General features: G+C 37.7%; 1 long non-coding RNA gene across 5 annotated transcripts in view; it reads left to right on the plus strand.

Annotated features, from left to right (window-relative positions):
- Positions 1 to 13,028, plus strand: part of LOC146754151 (uncharacterized) — a 72,428-nt gene that overhangs the window by 16,502 nt on the left and 42,898 nt on the right. For 2 of the 5 annotated variants that reach the window (XR_014939738.1, XR_014939739.1), the window contains exon 3: positions 5,990 to 6,074. The exons of the other annotated variants lie outside the window; for them this stretch is intronic. This is a non-coding gene — a long non-coding RNA (uncharacterized LOC146754151). The remainder of the gene's footprint in view (positions 1 to 5,989; positions 6,075 to 13,028) is intronic. 5 annotated transcript variants of the gene reach the window in all.

The following is a 13,028-nucleotide window of genomic DNA, read 5'->3' on the forward strand; positions in this document are numbered from 1 at the left end:
TCTGGGCAACCTATTACACGGCTTCACTACCCTTATTATTAGAAACATTTTTCTTACATATGATCTAAGTCTCCCCTCTTTTAGTTTCCATTTCCCTCTTTTTTTTTTTTTTTTTTTTTTTTTTTTTTAATCACAGAAGACCCTGAAAAAGAGTCTAAAACCTTTTTTTAGCTTCCCTTCAGATACTTAAAAGGTACTCTCAGGTCTCTCCAGAACCTTCTCTTATCCAGGCTCAACAGCCCCAGCTCTCTCAGCCTGCCTTCATAAGGGAGGTGTTCCATTCCCTTGGATCACTTCTGTGGCCCTCCACTGGATGCACTTCAACGAGCTCACATCTCCCCTGTGCTGAACACTCCAGCTGTGAACACAGTGCTCCAGGTGAAGTATCACAGCGCAGATCACAGGGGCAGGATCCCCTCCCTCACCCTGCTGAGCGCGCTGCTTTGAATGCAGCCCAAGATACAGTTGTGTTTCTGGGTTGCAAGGGCACATTTCTGGCTCATCTCCAGCTTGCCATCATCTGTTACACTTTCATTGAAGGCCACTGGATTGGTCAGGCAAGACTTGTCTGTGGTAGTCAGTGATGTGAGATTAGCTGCAAATTCTTGTCAGGATTAACATTGAAATTTTTATGATTTGTATAGAGAGAGCATCCCTAGCCACATCTGGCTGTGTAAATAAAGTATGAGCTGATAAAGGGAATTTTGCGGCTAAACTTTAACCTGTTCATGTGATGAACCGGATTTTGTTCCCAGAATTAGCCCAAGATCCAGTGCACTGAAGAAGAGACCTTTGCAACTGAGAAGTCAAAGGCAAAACTAGAAATAAAAAAGCATCATAATGAAGATCACAGTCCTGGAGACTGAGGTCTGGATTTTAATTATTATTTTATCTGGATTTTAAAGAGTTGTACCAAAATATGGCTAAATTTTCTCTCCAACAGCTGCCTCTGAAGACTTACAAAGTGCTGTGGAGTGTCATCTAAATGATGAACTGAATGTACTGTGCATCACTTTATAAAAAATGAAAGCGTGAATATGTTTATGTGAAACTAACATTGATTTTGGTGTATATGATGCACACTGTGTGAAATGCATATGGTTTACATGTAAAACCATAGCTTTCAGTCTAAACTCAGTTCCTTACTTTTGCTTCTGTACTCCACTTTTTCTCTCTCTCTTTTTTTAATTTCCTAAGTCTACTTGGAGTAATAGTAGAACCAGAAAGGGAGCATTATGTTATTAAATTATATTATTTAACTAATCTTCTCCAGCAATTTTAGTACAAATTATAGATATGCTAATCATATCAGTAGTGATCTATAGATAATGACAATTGCTCTTCAGATATTAACTAGGCTAAAGCTTTGTACAGGCTAATATTAGAACTTACTCATATTAGTTTTAAACCCTTAATTGCATGTCATTATAGGTTTGCTTATGAAACAAACAGCTGCTCCTTTCAATCAGCTGTGTTAGTCTGCCATTTGAAAAGGAGTAAGCTTGATACATATTTATTAAGTGTTTTTTAATTTACCTTATCTTGCCTGTATTTTATATCTTACAGTGCACCTGGCCTGAGCTTTCTAGAGCTCATTGTTCATTTGATGAAGCTTTTCATCTAACCACATTAATAATATTACTTTTTTGATTACTTTTTCCAGCAATCCATTTAGCTTTCCTGTCTGAGCTCAAGATGGTGCACATTAATTGTATTATCTCAATCAAAAAAGGAAAAACAACAAACATGTATACTCTGCAAGCAGAATTCTTTGAAATGTTGCAACAAATGAGTTAAATGAAGTTGAGTGCACTTGAAAGTTCTCTAACCAGTTGCTGATAGATGCAATGGGGGAAGCATTTTGCAAAAAATATTTATTGAGAAAATTTAACAATAGGTTTTGAGAGTTCATGAAATTGATGGAAAGTATGGCCTCGGTATAGGGAGCTAATAAGTAAGCTTGTACGAGACAAGTTTTTCATAGAAATTTTCATTTTCTTCCTCTACTTTGGAGAAGGAGAGCAGAACTGCAAGGCAGGAGCTGTTCAACCTTTCATTGTTCTTTAGCTGTGAACATAAAAATGATTTCTTTGTATACCATATCACTGGACAGAGTTGCTAGGAAGCTGTGTGGAAAGCACAATTATTATGAATTGTGCTACAGATCCCTGCATTTTTTTCCTCAGAGAACTGATGATATTTGTGACTAAAAGTTTTTCACATGTAATCACAAAAGCTTCAGTTAGCCCTTCACATTGAATTCTGAGTTGTGTAAGCTTGTACTGTCTTGGAAACTGGAATAAAAGCAGCTGTGTATCTTATGTGTATATGTATGTGTTTGAAGATGGAACAATTGCATTCAAATTTAGGTCACAAGTTATAAGCCAAATAATGCCAGTTTGTGGTTGAAGTACTCAGGTGATCATTATAAGTGCATGATTGGGACAGAAATTTGTCTGATATCAATCAGAATGACATTGCTTAACAAAGAAGATCAACCTTCAAGCAGACTGGCTGAGTCACGGTTTTCTTTCCCAGGATAATAGAAGGTCCAAGATGTGTTCTGGCAAGTCTTCAATTGACAGGACAAATTAAGTACTTGTTGCAGCAATGAAGAACAGCAAGTATAGTATTTTGTTCACTTAACAAAGAAGTGATCTGAAGAGCAGCTTACTCCTTTTCTTCTTCTTTGGGATTTTTCATTGCAGAATCACAGAATTCTTTGAGCTCAGAGGGACTTTTAAAGGTCAACTAGTCCAACTGTCTTGCAGTGAACAGGGTCATCTATGACTAGATCAGGTTGCTCAGAGCTGCTCCAGTCTGACTCTGGATACCTCCAGGGACAGGGCATCCACCACATCTCTGGGTAACGTGTTCCAGTGCTTCACTGCCCTTATCATAAAAAGCAGTTTTCTTATATGTGATCTAAATCTCCCCTCTTTAAATCTGAAACATTTTCTCCTTGTCTGATCACAACAGGCCCTGACAAAGAGTCTGTCTTTCTTATAGCCCCCTGTTTAAATACTGAAAGGCCACTACCAGGTCTCCCCAAAGCCCTCATAAGGAGAACAGCTCCAGCTCTCAGCCAGTCCTCATAAGGGAGGTGTTCCATCCCTTGGATCATTTTTGTGGACCTTCTCTGAATGCACCCCAGAAGGTACAAGTCATCGACCCTGGAAGTGTGGAACTGCTGGAACAGGTCCACAGAACGTGGATGTAGATGAGGCTGGAGGACCTCTCATATGATGGAAGGCTGAGCAAGGTGATCTTATTCAACCTGGAGAAGAGAAGGTTTTGGTGAAACCTCAGAGTGTTCTTCCAGTATTTTAAAGGAGCTTATGAACAGAAGGGAGATCGATGTTTTACAGTCTGGTAGTGTAACGACAACAGAGATTGACTTTAAAATAAGAGGGGAGATTTAGGTTAGATATAAGGAGGAAATTTTTTGCTCAGAGGGTGGTGAGGCACTGGAGCAGGTTGCTCAGAAAAGCTGTGGATGCCTCATCCCTTGAGGTGCTCAAGGGCCTGATCTATTACCCAATCTAATGGCTCACCTAATGGTTGGCAACCCTCCCCACAGGGGGTGGTTGGAAGGGGATGGACTTTGTAATCCCTTCCAACCAAAGCTGTTCTTTGATTCTATGGTTCTGTTATCATCAACTCCAACCACGCAAGTAAGTTCACCACTAAACCATGTCACTAAGCGCTACATGTTTCTTCTGTATCTCCAGGGATGGTGACTCCTTCACTTCTTTGGGAATCCTGTCCATACAATCACAGAATGGCCTGGGGTTGGAAGGCATCTTAAAGATCATCTGGTTCCCAGCCCCTGCTGTGAGCAGCATTGTCAACCACTAGAGCAGGTTACTCAGGACATCAACTGGCCTAGACTGTTTCATGGACACAGTGGTACAGGTGGGGCATAACACAAGCTCCTGTATGTAGGCTCCCTTTAGGTGCTGAAAGGCTGCAATTAGGTCACCCTGCAGCCTTCTTTTCTCCAGGCTGAACAAGCCCAGCTCCCTTAGCCTGTCTTCATAGGGGAGGTGCTCCAGCCTCTTGATCATCTTTGTGTCCCTCATCTGGACCCTCTCCAGCAGCTCTCTGTCTTTCTTGTATTGGGGGCCCCAGACCTGGACACAGTACTCCATATGGGACCTCACAAGAGCAGTGTAGAGAGGGACGATTGCCTCCATGTCCCTGCTGGCCATCCCTCTTATGATGGAGCCCAGGATATCGTTCGCTTTCCAAGCTGTGAGAGCACGCTGCTCACTCATGTTAACTTTTTCATCCATCCAGGTCCTTCTCTTCAGGGCTACTCTCAAGGACTGCTCCTTCCAGTCTGTATTGGAGTTGGTTTTTGGTTAGTGGAAGGAAGTGAATGTCTGGCGAGTTGCATTTGTTTTCATTGAATGATGAAAAGGCGGACTGTATAAAAGTTGTTTGCAGTTGACAGGATTCTTCACAAGAGTCTAATAATTCTAGAAAAGGAGCAGAATATCATAGGAAGTACTTATTTACAACTGTTTTTCATTTTTGCTGTTGGTTCTTGGTGCAACTACTGAGAAAACCTCTGACCAACAAATTAATATTCAGAGATTATGAAATAATCATCAAGCTACTTGCTATTTTGGCTCACCATTACTTGAATAAAAGGAAGTGTGACAAGCAACTGTTTTCTGAACAATGAAGTGTATTATTTTCTTTCTTCTGTTCAGTATTGCTTATTTTGGCAGACTTTTTCCTTGAATTTGTAATCTAGTGATTCTTAGAGCATATTCAAATACAAGAATGTCTGTTTAAAAGAGCTGATTGATTCATATGATATCATATGGTACATTCCTGAAATTTACAAACATTAGATATAGCTTAAATTACAACCACAAGATAACCTCTCTCCTCTATTTTTTTGTTTTGTTTTGTTTTGTTTTATGTTTATTGTTCTCTTTTGGATTGCTTGGTTTCATTTTGGTGGGTTTTTGTTTGGTTGGTTTTGTTTTTTCCAATGAGAAGTGATGATAATGTTATGAAGATAATTTTTCTGGCGTAGAATTTCTTAGTCTCAGTGACTTACTTATATGATCAATTCTGAAAAAATAAAATATATAATAATAAAATTCATAGTGTAGAATCTTCTCATTTCTTAATAGGAAATGTAAATCGATTTACAGGATAATTTTAATTACTGTACTCTGGTAGCGATGTTTTCTAAATTGATTGAATTCCATCAAAACCAGGTACAGTAATTTGTTATACTTTAAAGAATACACACGAGATCTGCTGCATTTTTTTTCCTATGTATGTTTGCATCCATAGGGATGTTAAAATTTTACAGTCTTAAAAGGCCATAATCCACCACTGAATGTTGAAAGAGTTTGAGACTGCTAGCACTGTTTTTAGATGATTTATTTTATGGAGAGAAAGGTAACGTCAGAAGATATCACTAGATATCTGTTTTTCTGTGTAGAATGTGCTGGCCACATCTCAAACCTTTGTTATTTTAATGGAAAGAGATTGATTATGTAACATCTCTATAAGTGTACAATCAAAGAAAAAAGTCAAATGTGAATATTTTAAGCCAGCCATTTAGAGAAAAGCAAGTAGTTAAGCATAAATTACTACTGTATGACAGTTAAGGCTAGTGGAAATTACTTTCATGTCTCAATATTGTTATTGTAATAAAGGATAATTGTGATGCAGAAATTGAAATTGGAGTTGCAGTGATTGAAAACTTGTGTTACAGATACTTGAAGATGCTGACAGTTTGAGTCCTTTAAATTTGCTCTAGGACTTCTGGTAATTGCCTTAACACACACAGCAGGGTAGAATTAAGTGCAATAATAAGAAAAGTCTATCACCACCACTTTAAAAAATACATTTCTGTAATGCTGAAAGCTACATCCTTTTTTAGGAAATACAAAGTGTTCTTTCTGTTTTTACTACCTGTATTACCAATCACTTTTTAAACTGGGCTTAGTTCTCCTTTCAGATACTGCAGGCTGGAGGAGTCCATAAAGTCTTTAAACAAGTGTGAACTGCTGCCCCTACCCAAGCTGCTGACTGTGTGGTATGATGTAAGTCATCTAACCATTGACTTTTTTCATTGTAAACATGTGCACTGGGCAGCTTGGTCTGGTGTTTGGCAGCCCTGCACACACCAGAGGGGTTGAAACTAGATGACCTTTGAGGTCCTTTTCAGGACATTCTGTGATTCTATTATATGATTCTATTATGCAAGTTTAGTTTTCTGTGTTTTTATGAAAGCTTTGATGAAGTTGATCAAAATGATTTAGATTAGATACTCCACAGATCATGGTGGGAATCTGATTTTTAAAATGAGGTTAATTCAGTAAAGTTGTTTTGAAAAACTACAAACCGAAATCTTACTTCTGTACTTTGTCAGCTATTCATTAGATTTGAAAAACATTCACAAAAGATTGCATTTGTCATAAGCCTGACATATGTGAAACTGTTTACTGCTGCTTATTCTTCTTACACTGTTAATGTCAATGGTTTTAGAATGATTTGAGCAATTAAAATATATACCTGTTTAACAAGTAAATGTTGCTGGGTGTGGTTTTATAATCTTACTGTATGCTTTATTGTGTTTCAAATTATTTAGTTCGTTCTGAAGCTGTTGGATTATGACTTCAGTGTCATAAATGAGAGAAAAAACAACTCTCTGTGTAAATCAAGAATGGCAAATTTTATTTCATTATCCATGTTAACACAATAGTTGTGGAGAATCTTCATTGTAAATAGGATGTCATGGAAGAAGTTTTTCAGAGATGTGTGTTACAATTTCACAGAATGTGTTACATTTATTACAAAGTTAAGGAAATAGATAATGGAATTTTCAGAGTTTCTCAGTGGGCAATGATGATAGGACTCGGTCTGCAGTAAACAGGATGCAATTACCTAGTTTAAATAGGAAGTGATAGGACTGAATTCTGAGTAGCTCATACTTAAAAGGGATGTTCATATATTTCACATATTGCCACATGTTCTAGGAGAACCATTCCCTTCAGATCCTGATTGTGGAGAAATAACAATTAGGATCGGTATAATATTTTATTTGTAGCTTGTTTTTAGTATTGTTTTTCATACATTTAACATTAATATAAATGCATATTATTATCACTAATATCTTCATTCATACCTGAGTATTATTGTGAGGATTTACAAAACTGGGATTCTTTTCGACTGAATGTAACAGTGAACTACCATGTCTTTACATCCTGTTGTTAAAAATGAACTAACACAGAGTTCATTAGCATTCTTTTCTGTTAAATAGTGTCTTTTCTTCTTCCTTATTCCTTCCTCAACTGCTGAAAGCCTTTTGATTACTTAGCTTTGCAATTTCTCATATCCTGAGCAGTACCTACTGATTTCCAGGACTGAACTTGAAACCCTTCTTGTTTCATCATTAGTTCTTCTTTTAAACATTTAAAATATCCCATAAGAGATCTCACAGAGAGATGCCAGTGCAGTCTGCTCAGTCTTGACTTCTTGTGGGATTTTTAGGACAATCTGTCTCTTTCTAAAAACTGCTTAGTTTCCTTTCAGTGCCTGTGATATTTGAATCTTGCGTGGTTCAATCACTTGTGTGAATAACAGTTTTCTCAGAATCGAAAGTAGAGAATTCCTAACTCTTGATAATTTTGCACAGTCAATACTCTATCCAAATTGTTTGCATGAGCTTACAGAAAGTTTTGATTAAATCAGTATCTTTTTCTAACTTGTGAAACTTCAGAAGACAATTAGCTGTCAATTAGCTGAGGTTATTCTAATAGCTGTGTTATATTCTGCATGTAATTGCGGTGTATTAGTACTGTACAAAATTGATATTGTCTCTTTTACTGCATTCATTCAAAAGATACGAAGTTTCATTGTTCATTAACAAATGGCATGTAGGAAATAAGATTATTTATTTTATGCTTTCTTCTGAAGTCAATGGAATTAATGTTTTTTTCTGGCTTCCCATGGCTACATTGATAAATGCAGTCTATCCAGCCGGAAAACACGATTTATTGTATATTAGGTCTTCGTTAGTTCTCCAACCTATCCCTCAAAAAAAAAAAAAGAAAGAAAGAAAAAAAAAAAAAAAAAAAAAAAAAAGACAAAATACCCACAACATTCTTATCCATTGTTCGTCAGGGGAGGTTGTGTTTGTAGTTGCAGTAGCTGGATCTTTTCTGTCATGTAAGCTTGCACACTTGAGATATTTGAAAGGAAAATATGAAAAAGTTTGCTGTGTTCATTCAGAATACAATTCTGAGTGGAGTGAGGTATTCTTGGTGACCTGTGTTGCTAAGAAACAAACTACTGTGTTCTCAACTGATTAAGTCTTTCTGTTCTAAGTGTTTTTACCACAAGGCATATTGCAGTGTCTTATTCAGACTTGGACATTTCAAATCCATTAACTGTGAGGTCAAGTAATTATCTCCTTCTTTACTTACTGAAGTCTTGTTCCATTTGAACTAAAATGACTTAGATAACTTTCCACGAATACCTACTATGTGGTTCAAATTCAACAGAGGACAAAACAGCATTCTTTTTCTCCAGACCTATATCTCTATCTTGTTTCTTATCTTGAAACTGGTAGAGAACATTGGCAATTGCATCTGTCACACACAACTGTAGGCTGGATATCATCTTCAGTCCATTTTTGATCCAGTCATTAGTACTAAATTTGCCAGTGTAGGGTAGATTATAGCATTCTGTGACATTTGCCAGTGCACACAAGAAAAGATCTGTAACAGCTTGTTTATTTTCAAATTAGTTGTGGAAACATAGCTGAAAGTCTGCCAATACAAAGTTTTACTGCTGGCATTATGCCAACTGATTTAAAACATTAAAGTCAGCTCCTGGACTTTGCTTTGGATGTGCTGCAAAACCTTTGTCTAATAGGAAGGTTTACATGGCTAGATCTGTTGTACGTATCTTTTTCTAATGTTTTCTGCAGAGTAGCTCTGAAAATGAAACTTCTTTATTCAGCTACAGAACTGGTATGTTAGTTTTCTCTTGCTTTACCATTTATCCCAATTATTGTAAGGTCATTTCTCTCGAGTTTGAAAAATGCAGCTGTGTATCATATGTATTTATCTAAAATATTTCTGCACTGTGTAGTTTGTTGCTATCTCGCTTCTGTATACTGGTTCTGAGACTTTTCAAGCAACCTAACTTCTCTATTTCTGCCTCCTTACCACTTTCACTTTCTATCACAGTTACTGAATGGTGTGAGTTAGAAAGGACATTAAAGATCATACAGTTCCAATGCCCTTGCTGTGAGCAGGTTTGCCTCCCACCAGCTCAGGCTGCCCAGTGCCCCATCCAACCCAATCCAGATCACTTTGTAGGGATGGGGCACACACAACATCTCTGGGCAGCTCTGTGAGTGCCTCAGGACCCTCTGAGTAAAGAATTTCTTCCTAACATCTCACATAAATCATCTCTCTTTAAGTTTAAAGGATTCCCCTTTGCCCTATCACTATCAAACCATATAAAGTCTTTCTCCCCGCTGTTTATAAGTACACTTAAAGTACAGAAAGACCACAATGAGATTTCCCTGGTGCTTTCCTCAGGCTAAACAAGCCCAGATCCCTCAGCCTTTCTTCAGTCTTTTCATCATCCTCATGACTCTTCTCTGGATCCACTCCATGAGTTCCACATCCTTCTTGTGCTGAGTGCTAACTCTGCTAACTCCTGCCTTATTTACCCACAACTGACCCATTATGCCAGTAATTATTGCCCACTTGTTACATTTTCAAGTCTTCTTTTTTGTCTTTTCTTCTTGATGGAAATTTTCGTAAATGTTCAGAATCCTTTGTATCCTATTACTTTGCTACTTTGCTATTCTACCTACAGAGAATTTGTTTTGATTAGATCAATTTTTTTTCTGAGATCACTGCCTGTAATACTGAACACCAGTATTGTTATTTCCAAATTCCCTGCCTGTCTTTATCTGTTTCTGGCCTTTTACCACAGATTTTCAATTAATGTGCATGAAACTGTCATTTTAATCCCAATTCCTACATCTCACCATTCAGAACAAATCTCTCACTTAGAGAAGGTCTGAAATTTTAGTCAGTGAAAGCTGATAGAGGATTACGAATTACAGCTTACAATGTCTTGAATTTATGAGTTAGTATAAGTCTACTCATCACATATTGACCATACCTTTCCATGATGCTCTTAAACTTTATCTGTGTTGTTTACCACTCCCAGCCATATATTTTCAAGTAGTTGAGATAGCTTCATAGATCAGCTGTCATACAGTCTCATTTACCTTCTGGAATACTTTTAAGATGAATATCACAGACTGAGTAATTCCATTGATTTATAACAGAAGTAATACTACTCACACATAGATCACACACCTCAGAAGAAGACAGGAAAAAGTAATCCTGTGAAATCTTCATGTCCCAGGCTATCTCGGAATTCTTAGCTAGTTTTACCAGAGATGATTAAGCTGATTGACTATTACTAAATCAGACCTATGGCTTATGAAATAATGGAACATTTCTGGCTTCTGCAATCATGCGCTTATTGATTTAAGTTCTTACTTTATTTCTCAATTTCAAATTCCACCAGACTCCTTTTGTTTGCGGTTTCTGGAGGGATTCTGCTATTAGTGTTGTTTCCATTGCATGAAGAGGCTAGATTTTATATTAGTTCTACATTCACTAGAGGCTGGTTAATCCTGCTATTCACAGTGATATGGTATTACATTATTGCCAGGCAGTTGCTGGATCGTGACAAGAAGTCAGTTGTTTATGCTGTTTCTTTATTAATATAAGGGAAAACAGTCCTGTCAAGGGCATTGCTAAACATTTTCAAAGTTTAGGAGTTGGTACAGATTGTGGGTTACTCTCAGATGGCAGTTTGCTTGCAGAAAAGCTGTTGTAGAAGATAATGGACTTTAATACAGAGAACTTGTTCTGCTCTGTGGCAGTTAGTCTGAGTGCCAGAGAATTGTATTGGTCACAGTTAAATTTATGACAACAGCTGTAATCTCTAAGCAGCAAGTCTGCACATCTTGCTAAGTTCAGAGCTCAGCTGAAGACAGTTCTTAGGTGCTGTTGCATTACATTGAAACAAGGTGTGGTGCTGTAGAATTTTTGTGCATTTATGTTCCTTAAAGTGTAGTATGTTGCCTTAAAAATTATCCAAAAGTCCTGCAGGCCTGGAACAGTTAGTTCAGTGCCCAGTTTCCAGTAATCCTGAATTTCTGCGCCTTATTTCTGTGATGAATTTGTCTACCTTCAACCTCTAATCAGAAGACCTAGTCATACTTCTGACTTGATAATCTATTGCCCCATTACCCATAGAACTGGCAAGATTGTTTCCAGTGGCCACATGCATTTATGCCTAGAAGTTTCATCTCAACCATGTAAGTTACCAGAAAATTTAATCTGAAAGAATTTTTAATCACAAAATTACAAAGTTAAGAACTGCAGGAAAATCTGGAATTTTTAGGCAAAGCCACAAGTTGATCGAGGTTACTGTATTGTGTAACTAATAAGCACACCGTGAGCATTTATGAATCAGATAGCCTCTCTCTAATAAGGTGATAATAAATCATAAATGAAATTCACCGGGTCACTTTTCCTAATGCATTAGCCATTTCAGCAGAGAGATCAGATAAATTATTTTAATGTCAAGTCATTATACTGATATTGTTGGATGACAGATATCCTAATTGCAGCTGGAAGGATAGTCGACTATTTCAGTATTTCAGTAAAATGTGAGGTGAGGCTTATAAATGCAATACACTTTGCTTGGCCTTGCATGGTCTTGCAAGATCCTAGATCTGTGTAAAAACTGAGAGCAACCGAATGGAGAAAAAGCTTGATGCTAGCCAACAATGTATGTTTGCAGCTCAGAATGCCAACTGTATCCTGAGTTACATCGAAAGAGGGCATCATTCAGTGGATAAAGAATTGTTTAGATGGTCACATCCAGAATGTCATGATCAATGAGTCCACGGCCAGGTGGAAGCTGGTGACTAGTGGTGTGCTCCAGGAATCAGTCTTGGGACTGATGCTCTTCAGCATCTTTATCAACAAACTAGACAGTGGGATTGAGTGTGTGCTCTCAGCAAGTTTGCTGATGACTCCAAGGTGAGTGGTGCAGTTGACAAAATAGAAGAAAGGAATACAGTCCAGAGGGATGTGGACTGTCTTGAAAAGTGAGGCCCCGGCATAAGAAAGATGTGGAGCTGTTGTGTTCAGAAAAACTCTGAGAGCTCAGCTTGTTTAGCTTGGAGAAGAGAAAGCTCCAGTGAAATCTTGTTGCAGAGTTGCAGACTTCCTGTCCTCAAAGGGAGCTTATGAACAGAAGGGAGAACAACTTTTTACACTGGCAAATAGTGATAGAACAAGATTTTGAACTTAAAAGAGGAGGTTTAGGTTAGATTTAAGGAGGAAACGTTTATCCAGAGGGTGGTAAGGCCCTGACACAGCTGCACAGAGAGCTGTGATGCTCCATCACTGGAGATACTCAAGGCTGGGCTGAATGGGTCCCTGCGCCGCCTGAGCTGGTGGGGCAACCAGCCCATGGCAAGGGTTTAGAGGTAAACAGTCTGTAGTCCCTTTCACTTCAAGTCATTCTGTTATTCTGTGGTTCTCAGCTTCAAAATCACTTAACTGTGTATAATGAATGTCAGTCATTTGTTGAAGAAATATTTCACTTTCTGTATTATTCTCTTCCCTTTTGCAATATTGTTTGTTACATATCCATTTTTTAAACTACTGCTTCATTTTTTGCATATATATTTCCAAATTCTAGCTGCACAATTACATTTCAAGCTGATGATTAATTCTTACTTCTATATAGAATGCAAAATGACATGCCTTGAATAAAAAATGCCCTTAAATTGTGAGCATGCCAAGATAGGAACTGTTATGGCTCCGGAGCTTCAGAAGTGTTCATCTCATGTGGGAAATGGGTTTGTAGGCAAGTGGTAGGAAATGGTGTAATATGAACAGGAGAAATATAACATGAGGAAGATTTTCACTGATTTTATT

Source organism: Coturnix japonica, chromosome Z (assembly GCF_054131305.1).
Source record: "Coturnix japonica strain WE chromosome Z, WE-NBRP24, whole genome shotgun sequence".
In the NCBI taxonomy this organism is placed as follows: domain Eukaryota; kingdom Metazoa; phylum Chordata; class Aves; order Galliformes; family Phasianidae; genus Coturnix; species Coturnix japonica.